Source organism: Nyctereutes procyonoides, unplaced genomic scaffold (assembly GCF_905146905.1).
Source record: "Nyctereutes procyonoides isolate TBG_1078 unplaced genomic scaffold, NYPRO_anot_genome, whole genome shotgun sequence".
Classification (NCBI taxonomy): Eukaryota; Metazoa; Chordata; class Mammalia; order Carnivora; family Canidae; genus Nyctereutes; species Nyctereutes procyonoides.
In genome coordinates this window covers 28759116-28776869 of record NW_026575134.1, presented here as the reverse complement: position 1 = coordinate 28776869, position 17754 = coordinate 28759116, and positions in this window count along the sequence as shown.

The window sequence follows — 17754 nt, the reverse complement described above, 5'->3', positions numbered from 1 at the left end:
AGGGAGGCTAGATTAAAAAAATAAAAGGCACTAGTCCCGTATTACTTAACCAAATTCTCTGCACACCTTCTACCTTAGACATGCTCACATACGCATTTTATCAAAATATACAGCAGTTAAGAAACAGGCTCTAGAATCAAGGCCTGATTTCCAGTTCAAGCTGAACTATTTATTAACTGTGTGATTTCTGAGCCTCAGTCTTCTTTATCTCTAAAATAAACACAATTATATTCCCTATTTTACGATACTGTTGGGTTGATTACCTGACATAAAGCCTGGCAGTTAATACAGTAGCTGACCTATGGGAAGCACTCAAGAAATGCTTCTCACACATTGTAAAGTCTTGCCGAAAAAATAATGTTAATTCAGCAACTCCCTCTGGAATATTCCATTCTGACCCTACTGTCTACCTGTTTATCCCCTCAAATCTTAAAGATTCCTATCCTAAACCTCCTCAGTTCTGAGATTCCTGAAGAATCTCTATAGAGTGAACACCCCTGGAACTTTTCAAGAATTGCAAGAAGTCTATAGCACCACCTGCGTCACTTGTAATAAGTAGCAGGCGTGCTTCACCAAACTCATTTACAAGCTCCACATCCCAAATTTTCCTGAATCCAAATTAGGACGTCTTGATTATGTGAAGTTGTCAGCATGAGGCAAGTGGTAGCTCACCTACCAATAGGACAATTGTCTATAAACTCCTAGGCAGTAGTGATTAAAATTGAGTTTAACAGGGAGTTGAATTTGGAAGGGTTTATTTACAGATTTTTTTTTTTTTGTTCTTTCCCAAAGGAATAGAAGAAAAACCACCCAGTACCATCTATGCACCTCCATTTCATCTCTGAATTGGGAAAAGTAAGAGAAGAAAAGGCCCTCAAGACTAATGTGCTGCAAATTTTGATTTTAGACTTCTGACTCCTGACCTCATGGGGATCATTTACTCAATGCCAGGGACCTCTCATCTTCTCTATAGATTTTTCTTTTCCTGATCACTGTTCACTTTTACTCCTGTGAGTCACAATTGCATTTCCTATTGCTGCCCTGATTACACTGAGTATTTTAAGCTACCAATTTAATTCAAATGTTTATTAAACTCTTTCTGGGGAAAGAAAATTAAATTATTTTTAGTAAAACTAGACCTTTATTAGTACACAGTAAGCATGTAATGTTTATTACAGCTCAGAGATTTCAGCAAATGCCTTTTAGCCGAACTTGTTTTGTAGCTGTCCCCTCGCTATTTTGTTAAACCAGTGGTAATTAACAATTAGGCACCCAGATGAACTAGGATGGGCACTAGCGAAGGATGGGTGCCTTAACCATGTGGAAGTACTGACGGTGAGGTAAGGAAATATGTAAATAGACTGATGAAAATAATGTTTACTTTCAGTGATCTCATCCATGCCCATGGATTTAAATACCACCCATATGCCAATAACTCCCAAATTCATATCTCTTGCCAAGACTTTTCTGAGCTTCAAGCTACTCAAAATCTCTTTAATGTCTTATAAGTATCTCAAGTTTTATGTACAAGTAGTAACATTTGGATGTTTCCTTCAAAGTGTCGTTTTTCTCACCTCAAAGAAAAAAAAAACAACAACAAATACCCATCAACATAATGACTTGATGGAAAATCCCGTGAATCTTCCCTGATTTCTATTTTTCTGTCACTCCTGACATCCAGAATACAGTCAAGAGCTATTGACTTGACTTTGAAAGGAGATCCTGAAATTAAGGGAATAAATAGACTCCCTTCTTTTACTCCTGCTACCCTGCAAATCTATCCTGAAACAGCATTCAGGGTGATGCTTGTAAAACATAATTAGGTGGTATGAAATCATAATCCCCAGTGCTGACTTCGAATGAAGCCCGAGCCTTCATCTCTAGCCTGCGAGGCTTTGTAAGATTACATCTAGTACAGGCTCTTTTTCCTTAACTTCAGCCTATTGTCCTTCACTCTGGGCCTCAAAGACAACAAACCCATGTCTATGCTGTGGTCTTTTTGCTAGTTCTTTCCTTTTTCTCGAAGGTTCTGTCTTCTCATCATCTCCTGGCTGGCTCCCTCACGTTTTTCAGATCTTGGCTTGAACATATCTCCAGGATTGGGAGGTCTCTTCTAAATAGTAAATAAAAAGTACCTCCTAAACCATTCCCTTCATATCACTCTGTGACTGACTCGTCTTTACTTGATATTTAACTGCTTTCATGCTTGTTCATTTCCCACTGCCCAGTCCCAGGAGGAAACGAGCTCCATTATTGCTTGGACTGAAGGATTCTATTATAAACTACAGTATTAGATTCACTCTACAATGATGTTTTAAAGAAGTGTTTGTTGAAATATATAGTATATAAAGTATGTGTTTTAAACTTCAGTTTCAAGGACACAAATATAAGTTTTAAAAAGATCTTCAAATTAGAAAGTAAAGGTTAGAAAAAAACAATAAGCCAACACTAAAACAGCACTGCCAAAGGATTTTTAAATCAGGAAACAAACTACTATTTGAAGTTTGAGTATATTACATTTGTAAATTACCCTCAAAGAGGAAAAATTGAGAGATTTTTAAACAGCAAAGCGATAACAACGACAGTTATTTTCTTGAAATTCTTTCAGCTTTATTGTACATAAATGAATACTACCTAAGCCATATATCCTGTGTAACCTATTGCTGTTACTTTTTCTTATCTATCACACTATTTACTTAAGTAATAATGCTAGAATTTGATTGTTTTGTAAAAATAACCTGCAGGGATTACAAAAATTATTTAAAAGAGTTATTTCATTAATCTCTAAAGTTCTCTCTAGGAAAACACGGGAGCCACAATATTCTATACCTTTATTTTTGTTTGAGGCTAATATGAAGAAAACTCCTGAAGAGATATAGCTTTATTCTGGGAACTAATAACAAATACAAAGTAAAATGTAAAAATCATACCATTTGTAGTAGGACAAAAATATCATAAACCTGGGAATAAAAGTAACAAACAATGTAAAAGATTTCTATACAGAAACCCAGAAAGCTGTCAATTCCATAAAATATGAGATTTATCAGATTTCTTAGTTGGAAGACAATATTTTGAACTTAATACTTTCCCCCCAAATTCAGATTTAGTTCAATTTTAATCAAAATCCAAAAGGGAAATAGGGGAAGCTTGACAAGACAAACCTAAAATTTATTTTGAAATATAAGTAACCAAGAAGAGCCTAAATATTCTTTAAGAGAAAGGATAAAATGAGAAGACTTGCTTTACTGAATGTCAAGACTAATTATAAAACTACAACAAACATGACAATATGGCATTGGCATAAGAACAGAGAGCTAGACAAATGGTACAGAATAAAAAGACTAGATACAAACTCACTTATTTGTGGACTCTTGAATGTAATCCTGCAGAGGGATAGGAAGATAATAGTGTTCTCAATAAAGGTTGCTGAAAAGTGACCTATATTAAGAAAATGAAATTTTATCCTACTGTAGATTTTTGAAAAGAACATGAACTTGTAAGTTTTCTAAATATGTATAAAATAATGTCGAAGTAAAAACTACTATGAATTTTATGAGGTTGTTTAGTAAAATATATTTTTGACTTAAGAGAGGCAAACTCTTTTTCTTAAATAAGGCTCAAAGAGAATTTTTAAACTTAATGGGAAAAAAATAATAAGCTGGGCTATATTAGAATTAGGAGCTGGAATTCATCAAGAGATCCCTGCTACAAAAATGAAAATGCAAGCCACAGAGTAGAAGACATTCCTGAGACAACTAGAGCTCACAGGTTGTGTGTGTGTGTGTGGGGGGGGGGTATGTGTATTCCATGTTTCTAATAAGTGTGTGTGTGTATCCCGTAATCAATTTAAAATAAAGAAAATCTAGTAAATAAATGGATAGGCTTCAAACTGGCATTTCATAAAAGTGTACATTAGTGATTATAGCTATGAAAACAATAATGTTTGTAATAGCATAAACTGGAAGCAACACAAAAGTTCACTAGCAAAGGAATGGATAAATGGGATATTCATATATAGATATAATTCATCTAGTGTGAGTGAATTGCAGCTAGATGCAATAATACAGATAACTCTAAGAAACATCTTAGTGAAAAAGTCCAAGAACATGTTAAAAGTTCAAAGCAAGCAGAATTAAGTAATGTGTTTTTTAGTTGCCTGTGTAATGTATCGGTAAGTTGACTCTTCAAGAATAATAAAAAGTTGTTATTTTTAGTTTATAACCAGCATTTTGGTGCAAATCTTCCCACCATGGCTGATTTTCTCGTGAGTAACTTTGCAGATCTGGATTGAAATTGGGAAAAGATGCAGTCGGCTCTTTAGAGGCAATCCTCATTGACTCCAGCATACCAATGCATTTAGAGATGATAAGATAAATGCAATTTTTAAAAAGTCTTAAATCTTTTCGAAGAATTTTTAAAAAGATTTTATACATATATAGAATGAACACATGACAAAGATTTTACTCACCTCATTAATGAAGGAGAGAACTGGTCAGATGGCAGACCTGGGTCAAATGAAAATTAGAAGGATGATCCACCATGAAAGGTACTCTGAAATAGTTCATCCAGAGGGGGAAAAACTGATTAATGACCTACAGGACTATACATAACCTTTGAGGTTATTTTTCTACTAGACAGAAATATTTGCAATTCTATTGGACAAGACCTACAAATTAACATGTAATTTATGAGTGTGTGAGCCTTTGTTTAATAGCAACATCAACCACAGGTACATTTTTCTAGATAGTTAAATAAGTTGTTGTGGAAGTTTGGGTATAAATTTGAAAGGATACACTGTCCACACTTTTGCTTTACTTTCAAGCTGTAAATATTTTTTTTTTTTTTTTTTTTTTTTTGCTTAGCGATCCCACCAATTTGATAAAGCACAATCTCCAAAGATTATTCTTGATTGCAAAAATGGTAGTCTCAATTGGCTTACTTATACAGGGCTATAAGCACTGTTAATTAACCCTGTAAATCTCCTTGCCTGTAGAGTATTGAGCACATTCTAATGCAAGAAAATTAACTTGTGTCTCAAATTTTCATTATAGAATCTCAGATTGGATAATGTAAAAGCCTCTATTATTACTTCTTTCATCTTAAGCCTAACGAAGCAAAGAAAGTCTCTCCACTAGATTTCCCCTATAATGCTTTTTGACTTCAGTGAATTTCATTCTCCTGTTTTCAACTAAAATTAGCAAACTAGTATGATTTGTCCAAGGAGTCTTCTTAGTAATATAAATTTGCAATCCTATATAGCTTCTGGGCTAGTAGTTTCTGAGAATTTCTCTCTTTCTCTCTCTCTCTCTCTGAAAAGATTAATACAGTAGTAGTTCTCAAATTTTGGTTTCAAGAGCCCTTTACAACTCCTAAAAGTTTCTGAAGATATCAGAGTCTTTTTGGAAAATTTATTTCTCAATATTTACTGTATTAGGCATTTTAAATGATTGTTTTAAATATTTATTAATTCATTTCAAATAGCAATAATAAATCCACAGCTAGTTCTACTCCCTTTAGTTAAACTGTACTGTACCTTGGCTCATTCTATTTCATTATTATTTTTTTAAGTTTTTATTTATTAATTCATGAGAGACACACAGAGAAAGAGACAGAGACAGGCAGAGGAAAAAACAGGCTCCCTATAGGGAGCCCAAAGTGAGACTTGATCTCAGGACCTTGAGATCAGACCCTGAGGCAAATGCAGATGCTCAATCACTGAGCCACGCAGGCATCCCTCATTTTATCTTAATGGTCACAAGAATGCAATGTTTTTGCAGTTTTTTCCTCTTCTTTCTATTTTTTCTTGAATTCACTGACCCCAATTTCTAGTTTCATTAACATAATATAAAGAACATTGATTATTTAACCTAATGAGTTTTCTTCTGAGACAAATTTCCTTCTTGATCAATAATATCCAATATTATACTCTTATGACTCATACCTTTTTTTAAATTTTTTAATCTCCAAAAAAAAAAAAAAATCTCAAAGACTAGGTGTATAGAGTGAAAAACTGAAGTTAAAAAAAAATCAACTCTCTCCTAATAAATCTATATCATTAATTCAATCTCAAATTCCTAGAAGGATATGACTGTGGGTTGGGATCTGGAGGGTGGGGAAGTGGTATAGTGTGTATGTAAATTGAAAAGTAGATTCTAAAATTCTTACAGAAATTATCATGGTCAAAAATAGACAAGACACTCTTAAAGAAGAATGAAGTTAGACACTATGAGTGAGTTCTATTGTAAAGTTACAATTATCAAGAGAGTATGGAGATTTAACAAGCATATACAACCTAACCAATGAAACACAATAAAGATATACATGTATGGGGTCAACTGATTTATGACAAGGGTGATATCGTAGTACAATGGAAAAAGGACAGTATTTTAAATAAATAGTATAAGTTGCAATGTATATAGGAAATAAAGAACCCTTAATCTTGGGGTGCTCAGGTGGCTTAGTCAGTTCAGTGTGTACCTTCTGCTCAGGTCATAATCTCAGGGTCCTGGTATCTATCCCTGTTTAGGGCTCCCTGCTCAGCTGGGAGTCTGCTTCTCTCCCTCCTTTTGCCCCTCCCTGCTCCTTGTACATTCTCTCTCTCTCTCTCTCTCTCTCTCAAATTAATATATAAAATCTAAAAAAAGAAACTTTGATCTTTCTTCATATGACATAATAACTCAATTGCAGAGGTGCTCTTGATGTCGCTATGAAAGATAAATTAACCAAGCTTTTCAAGAAATCATAGAGAATATCTCCTGAATGTGGCTTAAGCAAAGCAATATCATGAAGAATTTTTAAAGTATTTAATAAAAAGTAAATAAAAAAGTAAATAGTACCATGTGAATATTATGAACATCTTTCCATCAAAAGGATGAGGAATAAAAAGGCAACTTACAGAATGGGCTAAGATATTTGTAGCACATTTATTTGAGAAAGGTCTAGTTCTCAGAAGATAGAGAAAACAAAACAAAAAACAAACACAACTTTTACAAGTTGGTTAAAAATCAGTAGAAAAAAGCAGACTTGAGTAGGTACTTTACAAAAAAGGATGTGTAAGTAGCCAGAAAAAATATATGAAAAGTGTCTCATTTCACTTGTTATCAGGGAACTACAAGTTCAAACTACAATGAAATTCCAGTAAGCTCCCAAGGGAAATTCTAAAATTTAAAAGGCATCATAGAAGGAGGTGTCAGGAAACTGGAGGAATGGGGATTCTCATTACACACTGCTGGTGGGTATATAAATTGTTAAACTTTTGGGGAAATTACTTGGTAGTACAAACCTAAATTGAACATAATCTATCATCCACCAGTTCCACCTCGAGGTATGTTATTAACAGAAATGTGCACGCCAAAAGACATGCATTAGAATGTTTATAGTAGCACTATTCATAAGAGACTCCAAAACTGAAACAACAGAAATCCCCGGCAAAAGCTGAATAAATTAAAATATGGTGAAACAATGGTATATTCTACAGAAATAAAAATGAATGACTTACAAGTACTTGCAACAATGTAAATGAATCTCAGATATATTATTTTGACCAAAAGAAGCCAAATATAAAAGTAGGTAGTTCCACGGATGTACAGTTTAAAAACACACAAAACTAATCCATGATATTAAAAATCAAAATAGTGATTACCCTAGGAGAAAAATAAATAGATGATTGCACATGGAAGTTTTCTAGAATGTTTGGCAATGTTCTGTTCCTCAACCCTAGTGCTGAATACAGGTGTATGCAGTCTATAAATTGATATCTCCACTTAGGATTAATGTGTATATATATATATATATATATATACACACATAAAAAAATACTTCAACATATATATACATATATACATATTATACTTCAACATGTATATACAATGTTATACTTCAACATATGTGTATATGTTTATATACTTCAACATATATATGCACATATGTTATACATCAACAAAAATGTAAAAAAAGAGGAAAAAATCTTCAATAGTTTCCCAAAATCATCCACCAATATGTTTCCCAAAATTGCAATATTCAGTCTAGGAATAACCTCATTTCCAATATGGTGTGTCAAGAGAGAAGAGTAATTTCAGCCAAAAAATTGATTCAGATTGGGCTCTGACCTCCAGGTTCTATCCCATTTTTCTTATCTGAGGTGAAACTATATTACCTTACTCTTTAAATGCTCCAATCAAAAGACATAGGATGACAGAATGGATAAAAGAAAACAAGACCCATCTATATGCTGCTTACAAGAGACTCATTTTAGACCTAAAGACATCTAGAGATGGAAAGCAAGGGGATGCAAAAACATTTATCATGCAAATGGATGTCAAAAGAAAGCCAGGGTGGTGATATTTATATCGAACAAAATAGACTTTTAAAAAAAAGACTGTAACAAGAGACAAAGGTATAACAATAAAGGGGACAATCCAACAAGAAGATAGAACTACTGTAAATATTTATGCACCCAACATGGGAGCACCCAAATACATAAAACATTTGAGAAAAAATATAAAGGAACTAATCGCTAATAATGCAATAATAATAGGGGGCTTTAGCACCCCACTTACAACAATAGATTATTTAAATAAAGAATTAAAAAGGAAACAATAGCTTTGAATGACACACTGGAACAGATGAATTTAACAGATATATTCAGAACATTTTATCCTAAAACAGCAGAATACACATTCTTTTCAATTGCAAATGGAACATTCTCCAGAATAGATCACGCATTAGCCCACAAAACAAACCTCAACAAATTCAAAATTGAAGTCCTATCCTGCATCTTCTGACCACAGTGTCATGAAACTAGAAGTCAACCACAAGAAAAAAAAAAAAATCTGCAAAGACCACAAATACATGAGGAGTATATAACATATTCCTATACGGTGAATGGGTCAATTAGGAAATAGAAGATATTAAAAAGTACACGGAAACATATAAAAATGAAAACACTTGGTTCAAAATGTTTGGGGCAGCCCGGGGTGGCTCAGCGATTTAGCACCACCTTCGGCCCAGGGTGTGATCCTGGAGACCTGGGATCGAGTCCCATGTCGGGCTCCCTGCATGGAGCCTGCTTCTCCCTCTGCCTGTGTCTCTGCCTTTCTCTCTCTCTGTCTCTCTCTGTCTCTCTCTCTTTCTCTGTGTCTCTAATAAATAAATAAAATCTTAAAAAAAAAAAAACTAAAAAAAAAAACACCTTTGGAAGACAACAAAAGCAGTTCTCAGAGGGAAGTTTATAGCAGTACAGGCCTACCTCAAGAAGCAAGAAAAGTCTCAACCTAACTTCAAATTTAAAAGATCTAGAAAAGAAACAATAAACAAAACCTAAAACCATCAGAAGGAAGGAAATAATAAAGATTAGAGCAGGAATAAATAATATAGAAACAAAAAAAAAATGTTTTAGAACACATCAATGAAACCCAGGACGGGTTCTTTGAAAAAATCGGTAAAATTGATAAACCTATCAGGAGAGACCTATCAGGAAAAAAAGAGAAAGGACTCAAAAATAATCACAAATAAGAAAAGAAAAATAACAACCAACACCACAGAGATATAAATAATTATAAGAGAATATTATGAAAAGCTATATGCCAATAAATGGACAACTAGAAGAAATGGATGAATTCCTAGAAACATATAACCTACCAAAACAGGCAAAAAGAAACAGAAAATTTGAAGAGACCAATCAGCAGTAAAGATATTGAATCAATAATAAGAAAACTTCCAACAGACGAAAGTCAAGGATCAGATGGTGTCACACAAGCAAAGTCTACCAAACATTTAAAGAAGAGTTAACACCTCTTTTTCTTGAACTATTCCAAAAAATAGAAAAGGAAGGAAAACTTCCAAATTCATTCTACGAGGCCAGCCTTACCCTGAGAGCCAAACCAGAAAAAGACATCGAGAGAGAGAGAGAGAATTCTATGCCAATTTCCCTGAAGAACACAGATACAAAAATCCTCAAAAAATACTAGCAAACCTAAACTTTTTTTTAAAAAAGTATTCAAAAAAAAAAAAAAGTATTCACCACGATCAAGTGGGATTTATTACTGGGTTACAAGGGTAGTTCAACATTCGCAAATCAATCAGTGTGATACGTCATCACATCAGAACCATAAGATCGTTTCAATAGATGAAAAAGCATTTGACAAAGTAAACATTCATTCACAATAAAAAAGCTCAACAAAGTGGGGTTAAAGGGAACATATCTCAACATAATAAAGGGCATCTATGAAAAACTCACAGCTAGCATTATCCTTAATTGGGAAAAACTGAGAGCTTTTCCCCCAAGGTCAGGAACAAGACAAGGATGTCCACGCTCAGCACTTTTATTCAACAAAGTACTGGAAGTCTTAGCCACAGCAGCCAGGAAACAGAAATAAAAGGCATCCAAATCAGTAAGGGAGAAGTAAGACTCTCACTCTTTGCTGATGACATGATACTCTATATAGAAAACCTGGAAGACTCTACCAAAATACTGCTAGAACTGATACACGAAGTCAGTAAAGTAAGAGGATACAAGATCAGTGTACAAAAATCCGTTGCATTTCTATATACTGCTAATGAAACAGCAAAAAGAGAAATTAAGGAATAAATCCCATTTACAATTATACCAAAAACAAAGAACCGAGAAATAAGCCTCACCAAAGAGATGAAAGACCCGTCCTCTGAAAACCATGTAACGCTGATGAAAGAAATTAAAGAGGACATAAAGATACATCATGGGTTGGAAGAACAGATATTGTTTAAATGTCTACACCACCCAAAGCAATCCACAGATTTAATGCAGTCCCCATCAAAATACCAATGGCATTAAAAAAAATGCCAATGGCATTTTTCCCACAACTAGAACAAACAATCCTAAAATTTATGTGGAACCACAAAAGACCCAGGATGGCCAAATCAATCTGGAAAGAGAAAAGCAATGCTGGAGGCATCACAATCCTGGACTTCAAGTTATATTATAAAGGTGTAGCAATCAAAACAGTACAGTACTGGCACAAAAATAGATAATATAAATGAAGGGAAAAGAAAAGAAAACTCAAAATAAGCCCCCAATTATTGGTCAGTTAATCTTTGACAAAGTGGGAAAGACTATCCAATGGGGAAAAAGATAGTCTTCAAGAAATGATTTTGGAAAAACTGGACAGCAACCTGCAATAGAATAAAACCAGGCCGCTTTCTTATGCACTGTATGCAAAAATAAATTCAAAATGGACTAAAGTCCTAAATGTGAGTCCTGAAATCATAAAAATCCTGGAAGAGAATATAGGCAGTAACTTCTCTGACACCAGCTGTAACAATTTTTTTCTAGATAGGTCCCCTGAGGCAAGGGAAACAAAACCAAAAATAAACTATTGAGACTACATCAGGATAAGAAAATTCTGTGCAGTGAAGGAAACAACAAAACTAAAAGACAATCTTCAGAATGGGAGATGACATCTACAAATGACATATCTGATAAAGGGCTAGTCTCAAACATCTATAAAGAACTTATAAAACTCAATGCACACCCCCAATAATCCGATTCAAAAGTGGGCACAAGGGATCCCTGGGTGGCGCAGCGGTTTGGTGCCTGCCTTTGGCCCAGGGCGGGATCCGGGAGACCCTGGATCGAATCCCACACCGGGCTCCCGGTGCATGGAGCCTGCTTCTCCCTCTGCCTGTGTCTCTGCCTCTCTCTCTCTCTCTCTCTCTCTCTGTGTGACTATCATAAATAAATGTAAAAAAAAACAAAAAAAAACAAAAAAACAAAAGTGGGCACAAGACGTGAACAGACATTTCTCCAAAGAAGACATCCAGAGGGCCAACAGACACATGAAAAGATGTTCAATACCGCCTCCCCCAGGGATATGCAAATAAAGCTACAATGAGATATCACCTAGGACCTGTCAGGTTGGCCAAAATCAAGAACACAAGAAACAACAGGTGTTGGCAAGGATGCGGAGAAAAGGGAACCCTCTTATGCTGTTGGTGGGAATGCAAACTGGGGCGGCCACTGCGGGAAAACAGTATAGAGGATCCTCAAAATATTAAAAATAGAATTACCCCAAGATTCACCAATCACACTACTGGGTATTTACCCAAATACCCACTACTGGGTATTTTATTGAAAACACTAATTCAAAGGGATGCATGCACCTTTATGTTTAGGGCAGCATTATTTACAGCAGCCCAACTATGGAAGCAGCCCGTTGTGTGTATGTGTGTGTATAATATATATATATATATTATATATATATATATATATAACAACAGAAATGTTGTTCAGCCATAAATAAGAATGAAATCATGCCATTTACAGCAATGTAGATGGAGCTGGAGAGTACAATGCTAAGCAAAAGAAGTTAATCAGAGAAAGACAAATACTATATGATTTCATTCTTCTATGGAATTTAAGGGGAAAAAAAAGCAGAGAGAGAGAGAGAGAGAAACCAAGAAATAGACTCTTAATGACAGAGAACATATGGATGGTTATCAGAGGGGAGATGAACGAGGGGATGGGTGAAATAGGTGGTGGGGGTTAAGGAGTACATTTAATCACGATGAGCACGGGTTGAAGTGTGGAAGTGCTGAAATCACTATATTGTATCCCTGAAACGGATGTAACTCTGTATGTTAACTAACTGGGATTTAAATAAAAGCTTTAAAAAACTAAAACTTTGAGTGCCTCTGCCGTTAATTGCCAGACAACACACACACACAAGATGCACGTGCACACACACATCTCAGACACATGGCCACGCACATCTTCTAATGATATAAAATTATTTTCAGACTCAGTGATGTTTAAGTCCATATTCATAAAGAATCATCACCTTCCTAAAGCAATAATCTACAGAGATATTACACATCTGAAATGAAGATACTCTTACATTATGCAGAGCAATTTTAACCTCCATTATAGCTCTATCTTGTTCTCCCAAACTACCCCCGTAGACATAATTGTCTGTAATAAAGTGTCCCATTATTGAGATTCCCCCCACCAAAGTCATTTACTTCTGATTATTTAGATTATACAAGAAACCTGCTAAGGAAGTTAAAGAGTTTTCAGTTAAAAAAAAAAAGTTTTCAGTTTTCCACTAACTCAAGATGCAAATAATTGGACACCCTCACGGTGTCCCATGTACTGCCCACACTTAACGACAACTACCTCACATTACAGCGAGGGATGAAGAGATTCCCATGGAATGTCTACGCTCTTTTGGCCAGAAGAAACCTTCAGATGTCATGGAATATTTTTGGTATATGAAAATTAAATTTATTATAATGGGAGCATGAAAAACTAATGGAAAAATATTATTTGAAAATATAGTTCTTAGAAAAGTGTCTGGAAAAATTGAGGTTAGATCTTTACTTTATATTATAGGCCAACTAAACTATATGTCATCCAATAAATTTAAAAGTTATATGTAAAAAAATAGTAATTTGGGGGCACCTGGGTGGCTCAGTCCATTAAGCTTCTGTCTCAGGTCATGATCCCAGGGTCCTGGGATCGAGCCCCCTATCGGGATCCCTGCTCAGTGGAGAGTCTGCTTCTCCCACCTCCTTTCCTCCTGCTCATGCTGTCACTGTCTCTCTTATTTGCTCTCTCTCTCTCAAATAAACAAAACCTTTAAAAAATAGTAATATTAAAACATCAAAAAAACAATATAGACACATGTAAAAAGATGACATTCTATGGAAAAATAATCAGAGATGAATAGGATGACATACTTAAGTGCACATTGTATAAATATTTTAAACCCCAGAGTAGTTACAAAGAACATTAAAATATTAAAAAAAACTTGTAAATTTTGTAATAATTATGATCAAAGTTAATTTTTAATATGTAAAAATGTCATAAATCTAAAATTATTATGCAATAAAAATAGAAAGAGACGTAAAAGAATGAGAATATTTTTTTTATAGAAATGTCTTACGTTAACACTGATGTAATTATTTAATTTGAAGTAACTAAGTTCTATTTTCTGCTAAGATAGATTTTTAGGACTAAAACTCATTGCAACAGAGGGTATAGTGTGATCAGAAAGGATCACTGCCGATGAAAGACAAAATTGTGCTACACGTCTAGAAATAATTTTGGGAATACATAGAGAGGACAAAAATATTTTCTACCCTCTGTGCCAGAGCTAACTCCTCAAAACTCCATTCTCAGGAAAATTCATTAAGTATAGCAACTTAGGTAAAGGACATGCATTTAAGAATTGTTTATAGTGGAAAAAAAGGATAAACCTACAAAATAATAGGAATGATTGCTCAGTAACTTACTTTGCCCATATGTTATAGAATGTTATTCATAAAATATAGTATATTTTTTAATTTTTTTATAATTTTGAAGAATAATGTAGACTAGTGTTCAAACAAATAATGAATTAAAAAGAAAAAAGATGTATTAGTAGGATGACAGGTTAATGCCAACTGTCTAAACCTATATGATAACTATGATTCTCTATCCCTCTATTATCTACCGGTCAAGTAAAAAAGTTTTCAGTATAACAAAATGTTAATATCTGGATATTGGAATGATCAATGATTTTATCTCCTTTTTTATAGTCTTGTATTTTCCAGTATTTTTCAGGGAGTGTGCATCCCTTTTAAAGTCAGAATAAAATGTTACATTATTATAATGGAAATCAATGGCCTTATAACTCTTAAGTGTTTTCACCTTGGCTTTTCTTATTTCATTGTAGCTGTCTTTGCATATCTTTGTAAGAATAGCCAGGAATTAAAAGCACAGATAAACACATCATGAATGAAGGGAAATTTTTTTGTTAGTCTCTTTCTCAATCATATCGGGCTATTCCTTATTACATTCTACAGACAATTATGTATTTAAATTTCTAAAATTTCAGCAAGAGCCTTTACTCTTTCCAAGTCGCTCTGCAACTGATAAATCATTTTCTCAAAGGATATAGTTCTTCTGCAGATTTCTGTTGCCAAGGTCTTCATAAAACCTAACAGTTAGAACTAAATTACATTTACCCATATGTATTTGCATCTTCTCCAAGTTGCTGGAAGAATTAATCAAAGGTGAAAAAAATTCAGTTTAAATAGTAACTAAATATAACCTGTCAAAATTATGGTAGATGTTGAAACTTTTTAATAGATTTTCAGCCTAGAAACTTGTTTTAAGTGGCATGTGATTACCTTTCCTTTCCTTGCTCCAAGTCAAATTTTGAGTCTGTTTTACTGTTATCTAACCCGTAATCTGAAATACACACCATGTTTTTGTCCTAAGTCAATAGCCTGTGTTCATAGCCTTTGTGAACTTCAGCATCCAGACTCATCAACATCAGCATTAGAAAGAAATACAGGATTCGAGATCACTATTTCAAATGTCCCTTTGTTTATGTGAAAATCATTTACTGAAGCCTAGCCAATCAAAACAGAAAGAAATTGGACGCACACCAGGATCGAGTGTTTCTGCCAATGTTTCCTCTCTGTAAATAGCACTAAAAAAAGAAACAGACAAAAATATCTTCAGAATCTGCTTAGATCTTCAAATCAGGGGTCACCTGGAAACTGTTCTCTCACAATGATTGCCAGAATCTGTAAACTCTGTATACTTATTAGAGAACTTTCCAAACAAGAAGATTTCTTATTGCAAGTGAACTCAGAAGGGCATCTGTGGGCTTTGCAGTAACTGAGCTGGACTCCCATCTCCGACTTGTCATAATTCACCAGTGTGACCTCCAGCCTGTGTCCACAATGTCCTCTCTGTCAAGAACGACCTTTTTTCTCTTTCTACTTCGTGGTCATCTCATTTTCCAAAACACGCCCCACAAGCCACCTATTGGTACTCGGATAAACACCCCTTCCTCTGAGCTAAGCATTGTATCTCTTTTGAATTCAGTTGCAGACCTGATTTCTGAAACTTTCTTCGTTATTGAATAACGGGTGTCTTTGGCACAAAGCCCCAGTCATCTTACTTGAATCCAAATTTCCAATTTAGTAATTATATGACTATCTTGTATAATTAAAATCATTCATTAGTTCTTGCATTCATTCACAAATATTTATGAGCACATTCCATACGTCAAAGTTGCCAACACTGTCTTAGACATTACCATGGTGAGCAAAGATAAGGTGTCTGCTCTCATAGAATTTATATTCTGCTGGAGGAATTAAATTAAATTTAAAAAAAATTCAGGGCACCTGGGTGGCTCAGTTGTTTGAGCATCTGCCTTCAGGTGGGGTCATGGTCCTGGAGTCCCAGGTTGGAGCCCCTGCACCTGACTCTGTGCTCAGAGGGGAGTCTGCTTCTCCCCCTGCCTCCCTGCTCCCATGTTCTCTCACTTGCACTCTGTCTCTCCCAAAAGAATAGAAATAAGTAAATAATCATCTAGTGATAATGTGCTGCACATAAATGCAAAGGAATGATGGAGTAGAGAGTATACAGTAACTAAATACAGTAGATCAGAGAAGACCTCTCTAAAGAGAGGATATATAAGCTAATATTTGAGTGCTAAGCATTAGCCCCAGAAGAAACCTAATGAAAGCATCCCAGGCAGGAGAAACAGCCAATGCAAAAACACAAGAAATACACATGACTAATCAAGGAATCGAAAGAAAGCTAACATAGTCAACAAAGGAGAAAATAAAACAAAATAATAATAATAAAAGGATAGATTGTGTTATATGATATGACGTGACATGATATAATGAAGTCAAGGAGGTAGAAAGACCCCCCAGATCATGTATGATTTTTGCGAGACTGAAGAAGAGAATGAATATCGAAAATCAATGGGGAGTCATTGGTGATTTTTAAGCAAGAGAATAACATGATCTCCTTTACATGTTAAGGAGATAATTCTGGTGGTTTCAACAGAGCAGATTACAGGCAAGCTAGGAGGTTATAATATTGGTACAGGTAGGAGAACCTATTGATCTGGATTAGGGTATCAAGGAAGGAAACATATAATGGGAAATAATAGGATATATTTGGAAAGTAGAACGTACAACATTTGTTTGTGACTTACGTGTGTCAGATGAGGAAGAAGAAAGGAGAATAATGCTGACACTTATCGAGATCAACTGGGTAGGACATTGCACTTAATTATGTTAAAGAAGAGTGGGGGGAAAGATGGTGTTTTTCTTGTGGGAAGGGCAGGGGAGTAGGAATTTTTTTTGGGGGGGAGTAGGAATTAAAAGGAATCCTTTGGATATACTACATTTGAAATGCGTGCTAATTCTAATACATATTTTGTTAGATTCCTTAGAATTTTCTATATATAAATCATGCCATCTATAAGTATAGTTTCACTCTTCCTTCCCTATCTGGTTTCATTTTTTTTTCCTTGACTAATTGCCCTAGATTGGACAACACTGAATAGATGTGAGAGTGAACATCCTTATTCTAATCCTAGTTGTAGGGGAATGCTTTCAGTTTTTACCACTAGAGACGCTGTTATTTCTGTTTTTTAATAGATGCTCTTGATCAGAATGAGGGAATTTCCTTCTATTCTTAGATTGTCGAGTGTTTTTCTCATGAAGGGGTGTTGACTTTTGTCAATGTTTTTTCTTCATCTACTAAGATTATCACGTGGCATATGTCTTTTGTCCTCTTGATATAATATATTACTTAATTATCATTTGTTGTACTAATCTAGTATTCCTAGAGTTAATCCTATTTGACCATGGTATAGAATCCTTCTGTATATTGCTGGATACAGTTTGCTTGTATTCTGTTGATTTTTGTATCTATAATAATATATATATATATATACACATATATATATATATATATGTTTTTTAAAG